This window comes from Hypanus sabinus, chromosome 5 (genome assembly GCF_030144855.1).
Source record: "Hypanus sabinus isolate sHypSab1 chromosome 5, sHypSab1.hap1, whole genome shotgun sequence".
NCBI classification, from domain to species: Eukaryota; Metazoa; Chordata; class Chondrichthyes; order Myliobatiformes; family Dasyatidae; genus Hypanus; species Hypanus sabinus.
In genome coordinates, this window is record NC_082710.1 from 88,180,993 (window position 1) to 88,196,997 (window position 16,005).

A 16,005-nucleotide genomic window follows, 5' to 3' on the forward strand; every position below is an offset into this window, starting at 1 on the left:
TCCCTGACACCCTTGAATGTCCATATATTGCTGATGTCTTCCTCAGTGAAGACTGATGCAAAATACTCGTTCAGTTCCTCCGCCATCTCCTTATCTCCCATTACAATTTCTCCAGCATCATTTTCTATCGGTCCTATATCTACTCTCACCTGTCTTTTACTCTTTATATGCTTGAAAAAGCTTTTAGTATCTCTTTGACATTATTTGCTAGCTTCCTTTCATAGTTTATCTTTTCCCTCTTAATGTCCTTCTTAGTTTCCTTCTGTAAGCTTATAAAAACTTTCCAATCCTCTGTCTTCCCACTAATTTTTGCTTCCTTGTATGCCCTCTGATTTGCTTTTACTTTGGCTTTGACTCCTCTTGTCAGCCACAGTTGCATCCTTTCTCCATTTGAAAATTTCTTCTTCTTTGGAATATATCTGTCTTGCACCTTCCTCACTTCTCGTATAAACTCCAGCCACTGCTGCTCTGCTGTCCTTCCCGCTAGTGTCCCTTTCCAGTCAACTTTGGCCAGTTCCTCTCTCATGCTACTAATTTCCTTTACTCCACTGAAATACTGACACATTGGATTTCCGCTTCTCTTTCTCAAATTTCACAGTGAACCTTCTAAGGGTTCCTTCACCTCAATCTCTCCAGTCACCTCTGGTTCATTACACTATACCCAATCCAGTACAGCCGATCCCCTAGTGGGCTCAACAACAAGCTGTTCTAAAAAGCCATCTTGTAGACATTCTACTAATTCCCTCTCTTGAGTTCCAGTGCCGACCTGATTTTCCCAATCCACTCTCATGCTAAAATACCTACAATTATCATAACACTGCCCGTCTGGCAAGCCTTTTCTATTTCCTGGTGTAATTTGTAGTCCACATCACTGCAGCTGTTTGTAGGCCTGTAGATAACTGCCATCAGGGTCCTTTTACCCCTGCGATTTCTTAGCTCAACCCATAAAGATTCTGTACCTTCCGATCCTATGTCAACTCTTCCTAATGATTTAATATCATTTCTTACCATTAAAGCCATGCCACCCCCTCTACCTACCCGCCTATCCTTCTGATACTCCGTGTATCCTTGGACGTTCAGCTCCCAGAGACATGCATCCTTTAGCCATGTCTCAGTGATGGCCACAGTATCATACCTGCCAATCTGTAACTGTACAACAAGATCATCCACCTTATTCCCTACGCTGCGTGCATTTATGTATAAGTAGTCAGCTCCATCTTGGGTACTAGCCTGTGAAGTACCCAGGACATCTTCAAGGAGCGTTGTCTCAGAAAGGCAGCGTCCATTATTATGGACCCCCATCACCAGGGCATACCCTTTTCTCACTGTTACCATCAGGTAGGAGGTACAGAAGCCTGAAGACACACACTCAGTGATTCAGGAATAGCTTCTTCCCCTCTGCCATCCAATTCCTAAATTGACATTGAATCCTTGGACACTACCACACTTTAAAAAAAAAATGTATTTCTGTATATATAGTATTTTTGCACAACTTTTAATCTAGTCAATATATGTATACTCTATAAAGAATGCTGAATAAGGTTTACTTATCTATTCATTATTATTTTTCTTCTATGTTATGTATTGCATTGAACTGCTGCTGCTAAGTTAACAAATTTCACATCACATGCCGGTGATAATAAACCTGATTCTGCACACAATACTCCAAATTAGGCCTCAAAAACGAACGTTTTCCATAACTTCAGCATAAAATGCCCTCTCTTGTATTTAACACTTTGATTTATGAAGGTCAATGTGCCAAAAGCATTTTTAGCGACCCATCTGTCTGTATTGCCACTTTCAATGACTGTATTCCCAGATCCCTTTGTTCCACCACACTACTCAAAGCCCTACTGTTCACTGTGTAACACTGACCCTGGTTGGTCCTACTGAAGTGTAACACCTCATAATTGTCTGCATTAAGTTCCATCTGCCATTTTTCAGCCCAATATTCCAGCTTGTCCAGATCCTGCTGCAAGCTCTGATAGTCTTCCTTACTGTTCACTGCTCTCCAAATCTTGCTGTCATCCACAAATTTGTTGATCCAGTTAAACATATTATCATCCAGATCATTGATATAGATGCCAAACAACAGACCTAGCAGTGAACCCTGTGGCACTCCATTAGTCACAGGCATCCAGTCAGAGAGGCAACCATCTACCACTTTCTGGCTTCTCCCACAAAGCCAATATTTAATCCAATTTACTACCTCATCTTGAATGCTGAGCAACTGAACCTTCTTGACCAACTTACCACTCCGGGACCTTGTCAAATGCCTTGCTAAAGTCCATGTAGACAACATCCACTGCATTGCTTTCATCAACTTTCCTGGGAACTTCCATGAAAAACTATATGATTGATTAGACACGACTTACATGCACGAAGCCAAGCTGACCATCTCTAATCAGTCTAGGTCTATTCAACTATCTGATCCTTTGTAATAACTTCCAATAACTTTCCCATTGCTGATGCCAGGCTCACCGGCCTTGATTTCCTGTTTATTTTTAGTGGCATTCACCGCAGAACAACATTAACTATTCTCCAAACTTCTGGTACCCACTTGTTGCTAAGGATGATTTAAATACCCCCACGATTTCTGTACTTGCCTCCCACAGGGTCCAAGGAAACACCTGTCAGGCCCAGGGGATTTATCCTAATTTGCCTCAAGACGGCAGATAATCCCTTCTCTGTAATCCGTATAGGAACTCAGTGCTGCTTTGACTTACTACAATAGACTCTTTGTCCATCTCCTCAGTAAATCCAGATGCAAATAATCCATTTAAAATCTCTTCCATCTCTTTTGCCTCCATGCCTGGATTACCATTCTAATCTTCCAGGGGACCAATTTTGGCCCTTCAATCCTTTTGCTCTTTACATATCTGTAGAATCCCTTACGATTACCCTTTACCTTGTCTGCTAAGACTTCAAACCTTCTTTTAGCCCTCCCTATTGCTTTCTTAAGTGCTCTCTTGCATTTCATATCCTCCATAAGTACCTCATTTGTTCCTAGTTCCTTATACCTGCTAAACACCTCCCTTCTTTTCTGAACCATTGCCTCAATCTCTCTTGAAATCCAAGGTTCACTAAAACCTGTTATCTTTACCTTTTATTCTGACTGGCACATACTAGCTTCGTACTCTCAAATTTCCACTTTTGATGACCTCCCACTTACCAAGTACACCTTTGCCAGAAAACAATCTGTCTCAATCCACAGTTGCCAGATCCTTTTTGATACCATCAAAATTGGCTTTTCTCCTATTTAGAATCTCAACCCACAGACCAGACCTATCTTTTTCCATATTTACTTTGAAACCAATGACATTTTGATTCCTAAACAAACTTCTGTCACCTGCCCTGTCTGATTCCCTATTAGCAGATCGAGTATGGCACAATTCTCTTTTTGCGGCTTCTATGTACTGATAAGAAAAGTTTCCTCAACACATTTGACAAACTCTATCCTATCTAGACCTTTACAATATGGGAGTCCTAGACAGTAAGTCAAAGGTTAAAATCACCATCTGCAATAACCTTATGTTCCTTGCAACAGTCTGTGATCTCTCTCTCTACAAAATCATTCCTGGAAATCCCACCGTCTATAATATTGTGATGCTCTTGGGGGAGGCGTGGTCGACAGCCTCTGCCCTACATTTCTAATTATGAGTACTTTTTTTGTTCTTGTCTTAAAATGCTTTTGTGCGATTATGGTGGGAAGTTCCAGTTCAACGAACCGTTGTTGAGTTCAACAAACTTCCTCGTCTGTCATTCTGGACCACATGCTAGCTACATTGGTGTCAGGAATGGGATGTGAAATTGAAGAGATTGAAGAGCTACAACGTCAGATAGAGTGCCTTAAAACCCGGGGAATAGACGGGGGACCAAGCAGTATGTCTCCCCCTGCACCCACAGGCAGGGCTGGTGAAGACACGACCCGGAGGGAGGACCTGGGAACGAGCATTGTGCCTTCCCATGGAGCCCCGACTGAGTGTACCCAGGCTCCCCAACCTGGGGGATTGCGCGGAGCGCATCACTCGCCTCCGTAGTGACTTGCACCGGGGAACCCAAAGATTGGAACCATGACAGAAGCCGCCTAAGCAACAGGAAGATCAAAGGGCCTCCATGATTTGTGCCTCAGGGATTACCCTGAAACTCCCCAGATACAATGGAACCAGCCGTCTGGAGCCGTGCCTGGCACAACGGGTGGAGCCCCACCAAGACAGCGGTGCACCTTGCCCCGGCACTGGAAGGAGATGCCCCGCGGGCCCTCCACGACCTAATGCCGGCGGAGCAGCGCGACCTCGGGGCCCTTGTAGCGGCGTTTCGAGCGGAGGCCGTTGGCGGAAGCAGTGAGGGAAGAACTGTGCAGCAGACGGCACCGTATGGGAGAAAGCCTGAGGACGCTTGCAGATCTCCACCACTGTACTCAGCATGGCCACCCCGAGTTCCCTCCCACGGCCCAGGAAGAGCTTGCCCTCCACACCTTTGTGCAGGTGCTGACGCCGGAGCGCTTTCGGCAGCATGTCCGCCTGACATCACCATCATCGCTGGCCGAGGCGGAGAGGGAAGAAGCAATTTTAGCCTTTCAAGGTGTTCCAGCATCGCCCCGCACGCCGCGAGTCCGGGCCTGTGTCACCGAGGGCGAGGAGTAAACTGACCCGTGAGACGGATCTGACCAGTGCTGCGTCGACCTGCCGCCGGCCACGAAACGATCTCTGTTACCGGCGTGTGGAGGCAGGCCACTTGACCCGGGACTGCCCTGCACCGGCACGACGCCACGGCCCATCGCAGTCATCGGGAAACGCCGAGCGGGCAGCACCGCCCGAATCCTCCAGCAGAATCCGTCCAGCGTCGCCCCTCCGGTGGGCTGTTTGGGGGAAGAGCGAGGCTTACACGTGGTCTGCGTGGTGGGGGGCATCAGATGCCGGGCGTTGGTGGACACGGGGTCAACCATCACTATCATCCGTCCCGGTGACCTCCCCAACACGGACCAGCATCCCCACCTGGGTGGACAACGACTGCGGTCCAGCTGGCGACGGTCACCGGTGACTGTGCGGCGATGCGGGGAAGAGGAGGCTGCGCATCGCAGTGGGGAAACACGGTGGAGCAGGAGGTGTGTCTAGCCGACATCCGAGAGTCCTGCATCCTCGGCCTGGACCCGCTGCCCCGCCGGAGGGCCCGTGTGGATGTGTCGGGGGCAACTCTCTACCTCGGCGCCGAAGCCGTGGCTCTCCGGCAGGGCAGCTCCAGGAAGCGGTCCCGGCAGGGGCAGCCAGCGCCACCGGTTTCACAGCGGCCCGGGGCAGTGCAGCACACCCGGCAGCGGCCCAGCGCAACACAGCTGAACCACGGGCAAGCGACGGTGACGGCCCTTCGGTGTCAGCCGGCGACCACCTCCCCACCATGGAGCAGCAGCTGAGCAGAGAATAGGTGAGCGATCCCGTGTTGGCCCGGGAGAGGGAATGGCTGAGTGTGGGACGACGGCCGGAGTGGGCAGAGGTCTCCGCCCTGGACCCAGAGACCAAAGCCCTGTACTCGCAGTGGGGAACGCTGGAGGTGGCTACAGGTTGCTGTTAGAGTGGTGGCATTTGTCCGATGGTGACAGACACCCCCTGCAGCTGGTGAATTCCCGGGGGCTCCGCGCCATGGTGCTGCGGTCGGTGTGGTGGGGGTCAGACTTCTCGGAGTTGCAAAGACGTTGGGCAGGCTGCATGAACGTTAGGCAGGACGTGGAGCTGTTCGTGCACTGATGTAATGCTTGCACGTATCAGAAGGGGCTGGGCCACCAGTCTAGGGTGTCAATGCAGCAGTACATGGTGGGGGCCCCAGTATGGGTCTACTGCCCCTCCCAGAAAAAGGGACTGTCCTCAGGTTTGGAGGCTGCTGGAAGGGGTCGGGAGAGGCGCTTGACCTCATCTATGATGTATCATATCCGGTGCGGTTGCCTGAGCAGTGGAAGGCAGTCGTGCTGCACCGGGACCGGCTGGTACGGTGCCAATCCTTGGCCACCACTGACCCAGCGAGGCTGAAAGAAGGAAGTGACACTCCGGGTGCCCTGCCTCTTGTCTCACACAAACAGGCGACACTGGGACTTTTGGACTTTCTTATGGACTCTGGGGTTCCCGGGGATGGCTGACCCCTCGGGTGGGGGTAGTGTGACATTCTGGGGTGCGGGGGCGTGGTCGACACCCACTTCTGCATTTTTAATGACCATCACTGTTTTTGATTCTTATTTTAAAATGCTTTTGTGGGATTATGGTGGGAAGTTCCAGGTCATTTATCGTTACATTTTAGCTTGGGTTATACAGTTATTTGCTTGTGTATTTTTGGGTCACCCTGACTATAACCGGGGTGATTGTCACCTCCCCCGTCTGTATGAGACTGGTTGGGTTCACTGTCTGGGTCATGGTGCCTGGTCTGTTTTGCGTTTATCGCAATAAAACTGTTGTTGAGTTAAAAAGCTTCCTCGTCTGTCATTACGGACCAAATGCTCGCCACAATATAGCCCCATTAACCTGGTCATATCTATCTTATTCCTCATTTCCACCCATAACACCTCAAGAGACGAGCTCTCCAGTCTGTCCTGACTGAGCACTGCCATGAAATTCTCTCTGACTAGTAATATCACTTTTCCTCCTTTAATCCCTCCCTCCCTGTTGTGCTTAAAGCAATGGAACACCAGAGTATTGAGCTGTCAGTCCTGCCCTCCTGCAACTAAGCCTCACTCGTGGCTACAATATCATAATTCCAGGTGTTGATACATGACCTGAGTTCATTTGCCTTCCCTATGATACCTCTTGCATTTGAAATATTGTACACAGCTCAGGACATCAAACGCATCATGCTCAACCAGTTAATTCCTTACTTTGCGGTCTTAACAACATCTGTCTCCACAACATCTCCACTATCTTTTCTGCAACTCTGGCTCCCATCCCCTGCAATTTGAGTTAACATCCCAACCCCAAGCCATGCAGCTCCAGCAAACTTCCCGCTAGGCCCCTCCAGTTCTCTTCTGTATATTTCTCATCCTTCCCTGGAAGAGAGCCCAATAATCCAAAAAATCTGGCACCCTCCCTCCTACACCAACTCTTTAGCCACATTTTAAACTGTACATTCTTCTTATTTCTGACCTCACTAGCACATGACATGGGTAATGATCACAACCCTGGAAGTCCTGCCACTTAACCTAACTCCCTGAATTCACTTTGCAAAACCTCATCGCTCTCCCTACCTATATCACTGGCACCTATATGTACCATGATCTCCTCCGCCCCCACTTAAGGATGCTGTGGACTTGACCAGATATCGTCCCTGACCCTGAACATAAAGGAATTTCATTCACATACACAGAACCTCCTTTCTGTACCCCTAACTACCGAATCCCCTATCACCACAGCTCACAACAATTCTTCCCTTCCCTTCCCAGACCCAGTACCAGAATCCCGACTGCTGTGACATTCCTACTGCTACATCATTCCCCCCAGCAGGAATGTCCTGCTGTTGAGGGGAGCACACATAAAATGCTGGAAGAACTCAGCAGGCCAGGTAGCTTCTATGGAAAAAAAGTACAGTCACCGTTTTGGGCTGAGACCTTTCGGCAGGACTGGAGAAAAAAAAAAGATGAGTAGATCTAGAAGGTGTGGAGGAGGGGAGAGAGAAACACAAGGTGATGGATGAAACTGCGAGGGGAGGGGGATGAAGAAAAGAGCTGGGAAGTTGATGGGTGAAAGGGGTTCAGGGAAGGAGTAGGGATAGTCTCGTAGGAAAGGACAAAAGGCCATGGAAGAAAGAAAAGGGGGAGGAGTACTAGAGGGAAGCAATGAGCAGGCAAGGAGATTGGGTGAGAGAGTAAAGGGGATGGGGAATGGTTGGGGGGGGGGGGACCATTACTGGAAGTTCAAGAAATTGATGTTCATGCCATCAGGTTGGAGGCTACACAAACGGAATATAATGTGTTGTTCCTCCAACTTGAGTATGGCCTCATCGTGACAGTACAGGAGGCCGAGGATTGACATGTAAGAATGGGAATGGGAAGTGGAATTAAATTGTGTGGCCATTGGGAGATCCCACTTCTGATGGTGCTCAGTGAAGTGGTCTCCCAATCTACACCGGGTCTCACCGATATACAGGAGACCACATCGAGAGCACTGGACACATAAATGACCCCAAGAGACTCACAAATGAACTGCTGCCTCACTGGGAAGGACTGTTTGGGGACTTGAATGGTAACAAGGGAGGAGGTGTAGGGGCAGGTGTAGCACTTGTTCTGCTTGCAAGGATGTGCGAGGACGGAGATCAGTGGGAGGGACAAATGGAAGAGATGTGGTTGAGGACAGTGTTGATGGTGGAGGAAAGGAAGCCACTTTCTTCATTCTGGAATGAAAAGCCATTTTCACAAGTAATAGGGCGGGAAGAGGTATAGTCCAGATAGCTGTGAGAGCCATTGGGTTTATAATAGACATCAGTAGATAAGCTGCCTCCGGAGGTAGAGACAGTGAGATCAAGAAAGGAGAGGGAGGTGTCAGAAATGGACCAGGTAAATTTGAGGACAGGATGGAAGGTGGAGGCAAAGTTGATGACGTCAATGAGCTCTGCATGGTGCAGGAAGCAGCACCAATGCATTTATTGATGTAGCGAAGAAAAAGTGGGATACAGACAATAGTGTAGGCTTGGAATATAGCTGAAAAAAAGGCAGACATAGCTGGGTCCCATGCAAGTGCCCATTGCTACATCTTTTGTTTGAAGGAAGTGGGAGGAGTCAAAGGAGACATTATTTAGAGTGAGGACAAGTTCTGCCAGGCAGAGGAGAGTGGTGGTGGAGTTTCCCTATTTGGGTCTGGTGTCCAGAAAGAAACAGAGAGCTTTGAGGCCTTCCTGGTGGGGGATGGAGGTGTATAGAGACTGAACATTCACAGTGAAAATAAGATGATGGGGACCAGGGACCTTGAAATTTTTGTAAAGATCCAGAGCGTGTGAAGTGTCATGGGTGTAGATAGGAAGGGACTGAACCAGGGGGAATAAAACAGAGTCGAGGTGTGCAGATATGAGTTCAGTGGGGCAGGAACAAGTTGAAACAATGGGTCTACCTGGACAAGCAGTTTTGTGGATCTTGGGTAGGAGGTGGAAATGGGAGGTGTGGTGTGCAGGAGCTGTGACGTTGGGGATGGTGAGATTGTCAGAATCGGAAAGGTTGGAGGTGGTATGGGAGACAAAGGCCTGGTCCTTTTTAGTGTGACCCTGTTCAAGGGGTAAGTAAGAGGAGTGGTCTGAGAGTTGTCGCTGGGCCTCAGCAAGGTAGAGTTCAGTCTGTCAGACTACGATAGCATTTCTTTAGTCTGTGCATTTTGTGATGAGGTTAGGGTTGGTCAGAGGGAATGGAGAGCAGAGTTTTCAGAAGGGGTGAGGTTGGGATTGGAGAGAAAAGTGTTAAAGTTGAGATGGTTAAGGTCCTGTCAGTAGATGGCAATAAAAAGATCCAAAGCAGGGTATCCAGGAAGAGGAGGAGGGTTGAAAATGGGAGTAAAGGTCATCAGTGCGGGGTGGAAAGTCCTTGCCAAAGAAGTAGGCTCAGAGATGGAGGCGGCAGAAGAAAGCTTGACATCATGGTGGGTGTGGAAGTCGCTGAGGGGTGGGCGTAGGGGGACAAAGGTGAAGCCCTTCCTAAGCAGAAAACGTTCTGCCTCAGGTGAAGACCCAGAACAGAAGAGAGCTGGGATCAGAGGTGGAGGGAAAGGGTTTGATAGTGTCTGAGAAGAAGGGAGGTTTGGAGTGTTCATGAATACTGAGGTGAGAAGAAGATGGAGTCTCTGAAGGCCCAATAGCTGGTGTTGGGACTAGAGAGAGACAGGATTGCAGAATGGCGGTGGGGAAGAGGAGATGGAGTTTCTCGCAAGGCTCTCCTAGCTGAAGCCTCAAAAATCCCACTCTAACATTGTCCACTCCAACAATGGCGACTCGCTTGCCCCTGCCTTATTTTAATTTGTTCTTGCCAATCAATCCCAATCGCTAATTGGCTGCTGCTTAACACACCAAACTGCTGCAGGTTGATACCTCTTCTACTCAATAGGTGTTCCAAATTGAGCTCCGATTGGCCGCTGCTCAAAACTACTTGACTTACTTGGTCATCTACCTAAATAACCCAACTCTTGCAAAGTAAACTTTTCCTTGATAAATTTTTGTTAATCTTGGCACATTTTATCATTGCTTTATAAAAGTGTATATAAAAATGTTGTGATTACTGATGTCAAGCAGTCTTAAAATGATTGCAATATTAAATAGTGGTGTAAAGTGTTTAATCATGTTAAATAGAAGTACAACACTTAGGACTAATTGAGTATAACAATTAAGTAGAATTACAATAATAAATAGTAATATATTAAGTAGATACTGTATGTTCTATGTAGTCCAAACAGTAGACATGATGCCATGGTAGCATAGCAGTTAGTGTGACACTATTACAGCTCGGCGCGTCAAAGTTCAGAGTTCAATCCCGGAACACTCTGTAAAGAGATTGGTCTTTCTCCCCATGATTCCGTGGGTTTACTCCGGGTGCTCAGGTTTCTTCTCACAGTACAAAGATGCACCGGTTAGTAGGTTACATTAGTTATTGCAAATTGTCTCATGATTAGGTTAGGGTTAAATCAGGGGTTGCCAGGGTTTGCTGCACAGCAGGAATTGAAGGACCAGAAGGGCCTATTCTGCACCATATCTCCAAATTAAAATAAAATAAATAGATTAGCAATTTAATATATGTCAAATTATACAGGTTTTGAATATAATCAGGGTAACATAACAAAATTCAAGCATTTCCTATTCTCCCACCCAATCTGATATTGTCTTTATTAGAATTGCACAATACTGCCAGTCATTAAAAATATCAGAAGTACTGCAGGCCTGGCCCATCAGTGAGTTGCTTTTGGGCCGAGTAGCTGGAGGAACCGGACAGTGCAGACCACATTGCTGCCAGTTACAATAAGTTATCAGAGTTGGTGTGTGAAGAGGGTGTTTAGCCCAGCAGAAAGCAACTGTGTTGGACTTTATTCTTGTGAACATAAAACTCAGCTGGGCATTGGTAGTGTAGAATGTTGCAAGTTTGGTTTATTGATGGCAGGGAAGCTCCATATCTTCAGTTGTAGTGAGGATTAGGACTCGTGTCACAGGTGATGCTGGAAGCTACGTGGCACAGCCTCCATGGATCGGGGCCGGCCTCTCCTGTCAGTGCTGCTCTCCAGTGTTTGCTCAATGGAAATCAAGCAAGGCGGATTGTGTGTTCTTGACAATAACATCCGTGGACTCAAGGACTTGGGTTATGTTACATTTATTTTGTGTGACTGTACAGTTACTGCTATCTTATACATGCCACATGTGCCTTGTGCTGTGGGTGACTGTTGGGGCTGTGTGTTTTTGCACTTGGTCCTGGAGTAACGCTGTTTCATTTGGCTGTTTTCATGTGTATGGTTGAAGGACAATTAAACTGGAAGCTGAGAAGGTACAAAAGCCTGCAGACATACACTAAATATTTTAGGGCCAGCTTCATCCCCTCTGCCATCAGATTTCCAAATGGTCAGTGAACCCATGAAAAACACCTCAATATTTTAATTCACTTTTTACGCTACTTGTTTTTATTTATGTATGTATGTATTTATTCATTCATTCATTCATTCCTCAATATACAGCATATTTTGTGTGTTGCACTGCACTGATATTAAGCCTGACTCTGACTGAATATGTGTTGTGAACTGTAGGGATTTAGGAAAGATTAACATTTACTGTTTATCCCCCGAGCCTATCAGAGATATTCCTTTTAATTTACCCATCTCTTCTCTAAACTTCCTGATGCTTGACACAGTTGCACAGTTGTTTTATTTCCTTCATAGTTATGGCAAAGATCATCAACCTGAAACATTAATTCAGCGTCTGTTTCTACAGATGCTGCCGAACTTGATGAGCATTTTCAGCATTCGCTGTCACTATTTCTGATTTTCAAAAGCTTGATTTTTTCTCCTTTACTGCATGGATCCTGATCTTTGACCTGTGACATAGCAGCTCCAAATAAGAATCACACACCAATTATTTGACAGTTGACTAAACTGATGCCTCAAGCTGTATCAGCTGTCAAAAAGGCTGAAAGTTATGAACATCTCTGACAATCCCATAATCTTTGAATCACTCCCCTCACTTCCTTTCAAACATTATTAGTGGCAAAATACTGTAACTGCTTCATTGGACATACCTGTCAGGTTTGCTATAATCTGCCATGTGTTTGGTAGTCCATGAAGCCTCAACACATATAGTGGGTCACTGTTTAAATAATCTTAGCACAGGTCCAAAGAGAATCTTGCCTATTGGAGTCTACTTTCTTAGAAATTTGCAAAGATTCAGCATATCATTTAAAACTTTGACAAACTTCCGTAGATGTGCAATGGGGTAAACTGGGTGGCTACTTCTCGGCCTGTAATGGCAAAAGCAATGACCTTGAATGGAAAAGCCTACAAAAATCTAGTGAATAAGCCCAGTCCATCACAGTGAAGGCCCTCCCCACCATTGATCACATCTACAACAAGCGCTGTCACAGGAAAGCAGCATCTATCATCGAGAACCCCCACCATTCAGGCCATGCTTTCTTCTCATTTCTACCACCAGGAAAGAAGTACAAGTGCCTTTGGACCCACACCACCAGGTTATTACCCCTCAGGATAACTTCACTTACCCCAATACTGAACTGATCCACAACCAATGGACTCACTTTCAAGGACTCTACTATTCTTAATAGTTAGTACTTATTTATCATCATTTTTCTTTTTTTGAATCTGCATATTGGTTGTTTGTTCGTCTATGTTGTGTGCAGTTCTTCATTGATTCTATTGTGTTGCTTAGCATTTACTGTGGATGCTCGCAAGAAAATGGTGATATACATAAGATATACATAAGATAGATTTACTTTCAAATTTGAATTCTGAACTTTGAGTTGCAAAGGAGATCATTCTCTGGTGGATAGGGTGCAGCTCTATTTTCAAAACGTGTTTAATAATCAACAGCTTCCTCTACCACATTGCTGCAGCAGAACTTCAGACTCCCTGAATTAATTTCTCAAGGTAATCCTTGGCAATCTTTACTCCAAAGACTCACGAAACATATGGTTTCAACCCTGTTTTCTGGGCCAGATCTGGAGATAATTGTGAGTAAGCACCTTTCATTCCTCGTTGAGTGAGTTTTGTATTTTAATAAGGTTGTGCTAATTGATATTGTGTTGTGTTTTTATGTTTGTTTTTGTTCAGAATGCTGATGAACATAAACTGAAAAGACTTTAGAGAACACAACAATTTCACTAGGTGTTAATTATGTAGCAGGAAATGTATTTTTTTGCATTTTATTGGAGGATTTTCAAACCTATCTTCTCATAGCTGGTAACAAGGACTCTCATTTTACTGAGAAGTGCAAATTATCCTAAGGATCCCATAGGCTTTGAAGTAATGGTTGTCATGGTATTAATCTGGCATCCATTCAATGAGGTGTTCAATTGCTTGGATATGTGTAATGTAATGGCCATTGAATTGGGGGTGGAAACCAGATGAGAAGCTAGCTGTGACTCCTACAAGAGAACAGCAATCCTTCCAAAAACAGGAAGTGAACAGTGGTCCACGATGAGACATCATGTCTTGAGAGAAGCCATGGAGCCTGAACACATGTTGAACTATGAGAGTGGCAGTCTCACAAGCCGATGGGAGCTTGGGAGGGCAATGAAATGGGCAGCCTTGGAAAATCGATCCACAATGATCAAACTAGTGCTGTTTCCATTAGACAGGAGCAGCCCAGTGATTAAATCTACTTGGAGGTGGGACCAGGGGCAGTGAGGGGAACAGAAACCCAGGTTTTTGAGCTTTTTGATTAGAACTGAGGGTATCATTGTGTTGAATGCTATTATGTAGTCAATAAACATCTGCCTGATGTAGTTATTACTATTACTATTATCCCAGTGATCCAAGACAGAGTGGAGAGCAAGTGAGATTGCATCTGCCGTAGATCTATTGTGGCAATAGGTTAATTGCAGCAGGTCCAGGTCCTTACTTAGCTGAAGTTGATTCTAGCCATGACCAATCTCTCAAAGCATTTCATCACAGTAGATGTGAATGCCACTGGGTGAGAGTCATTGAGACTCTGCTCTTCTCGGGTACTAGTGTCGCCCTTTCGAAACAGGTGGGAACTTCTGACTGCACCATTGAAAATGTTCTTGAACACTCCCGCGAGTTGGTTGGCACAGGTTTTCATGGCTCTGCCAAGTACACCATCAGTGCCTGGTGCCTTGCAAGGGTCCACTCTCTTGAAAGATGTTCTGACGTTGGCCTCTGAGACAGTTATCACAGGGTCACAGGATCCTTCAGGGATTTACATAGATATGCTTTTATTCTCCCTTTCAGTGTATGCATAAAAGGTGTTGAATCACCTGGGAGTGATGCATCACAGATATTCGTGATGTTTGTTTTTTTTTTGTAGGAAATAATGGACTGCAAACTCTGCCAGAGCTGACATACATCTGATGCCATCTCTAAACTCGATCAAAATTGTATCTCCACCCTTAAAATAGCTTTCCATTGTTTGTACCTGGACTTCTAAAATAGTTCTGGATCACTGGATCATGAATGCCATCAGCAAACTACGAATCTCCTGGTTTATTCATGGCTTTTGGTTTAGGTGTGTCCAGTATGTTCTTGAAGGCACACACTCATTCACAGAGGCTTTGAATGAAGTCAAATATATAAGCTGTGCAAACTGTATGCAAGACAAAGTTTTCACAATCTTGATACGTGTGATAATAATAAATAAATACCAATACCAATAGCAGACATTTCTCTAACCTTTTCTGACTGCTCGCCCTATTTATTCCCTTCATAAAGGTCAACCAGGTCTCCCCTGATTAATCCCATTTGCCATCATAAGGTCTGAATCATCTTAAACTTGCCTGTTTAATTGCTTTTCTAAATGTTAGTTAAACAAAGTGAATGTATTTGATTCTACCAATTTTCTTCAATGCTATTATTATTCCGAAATCCTAAAGTAGATTCCTCCGACAGAGAAGTAAGAGGTGTACACAAACAAAACAGCTGAGAGCGGATGATCCCGGTCTAGCTAATGATGTTAGTCTTGGCCTAGTTCACAATCCAGCATTTTCCTTAAATTCAGAGAATGAGGAAAGGAGAGTGAGAAAAAAGCAAACATCAGCCAGTGCTCCTCTGCATCCTTCGGGTGATAGCTAGTGTGAAAAGGCAAGGAACCAGTGTAGTGATGATGTTTACAGGCCAAAAATCCTCGATAAAAGCCCAGCTATTGTGTACATGGAGAGGATATATCTGTTAGTAGGAAAGGCCAGGATTCAAGAGCACAGCCTCAGAATAATGGGACGTCCACTTAGAACTGAGATCAGGAGCAATTTCTTGAGGTGGTAAACCTATGGAAATGTTTTGCTATGGAAGACTGTGGTGGCCAGGTCATTGGGTGCAATTAAGGATGCAATTTTCAAGTTGCTGATTGCAAGGTGTTTAAGGGTTATAGGGAGAAGGGAGAATCATTTGTTTACTAAAGGAAACAGTGTAGTCTCGATGGGCCAAGTGCAATATCTTATTGTCTTATTTTATTGCCTTATAAAATGAACTCTTGATCTCTCAGTCTACCTGGTCTTTGACCTTTGCACCTTATTTATTTACCTGTGTTGCACTTTCTATGTAACTACTCAGCGACCTCTTTTTCGATACACCCGTATATTTGCTAGTTAATGCAAGTATCTAATTAGCCAATCATGTGGTAGCAACTCAATGTATAAAAGCATGCAGACATGGTCAAGCGGTTCATTTGTTGTTCAGATTAAATGTCAGAACGGGGAAGAAATGTAACTTTGACCAAGGAGTGATCATTGGTGCCAGATAGGGTGGTTTGAGTACCTTAGAAACTGCTGATCTCCTGGGATTTTCATACACTAGTCTCTGGAGTTTATAGGGAATGGTGCAAGAAACAATA

General features: G+C 45.5%; 1 protein-coding gene across 1 annotated transcript in view; it reads right to left on the reverse strand.

Annotated features, from left to right (window-relative positions):
• The window catches only part of LOC132394766 (contactin-associated protein-like 5), a 1,222,641-nt gene that overhangs the window by 653,026 nt on the left and 553,610 nt on the right, over positions 1 to 16,005 (reverse strand). The gene's annotated exons all lie outside the window — the stretch shown is intronic.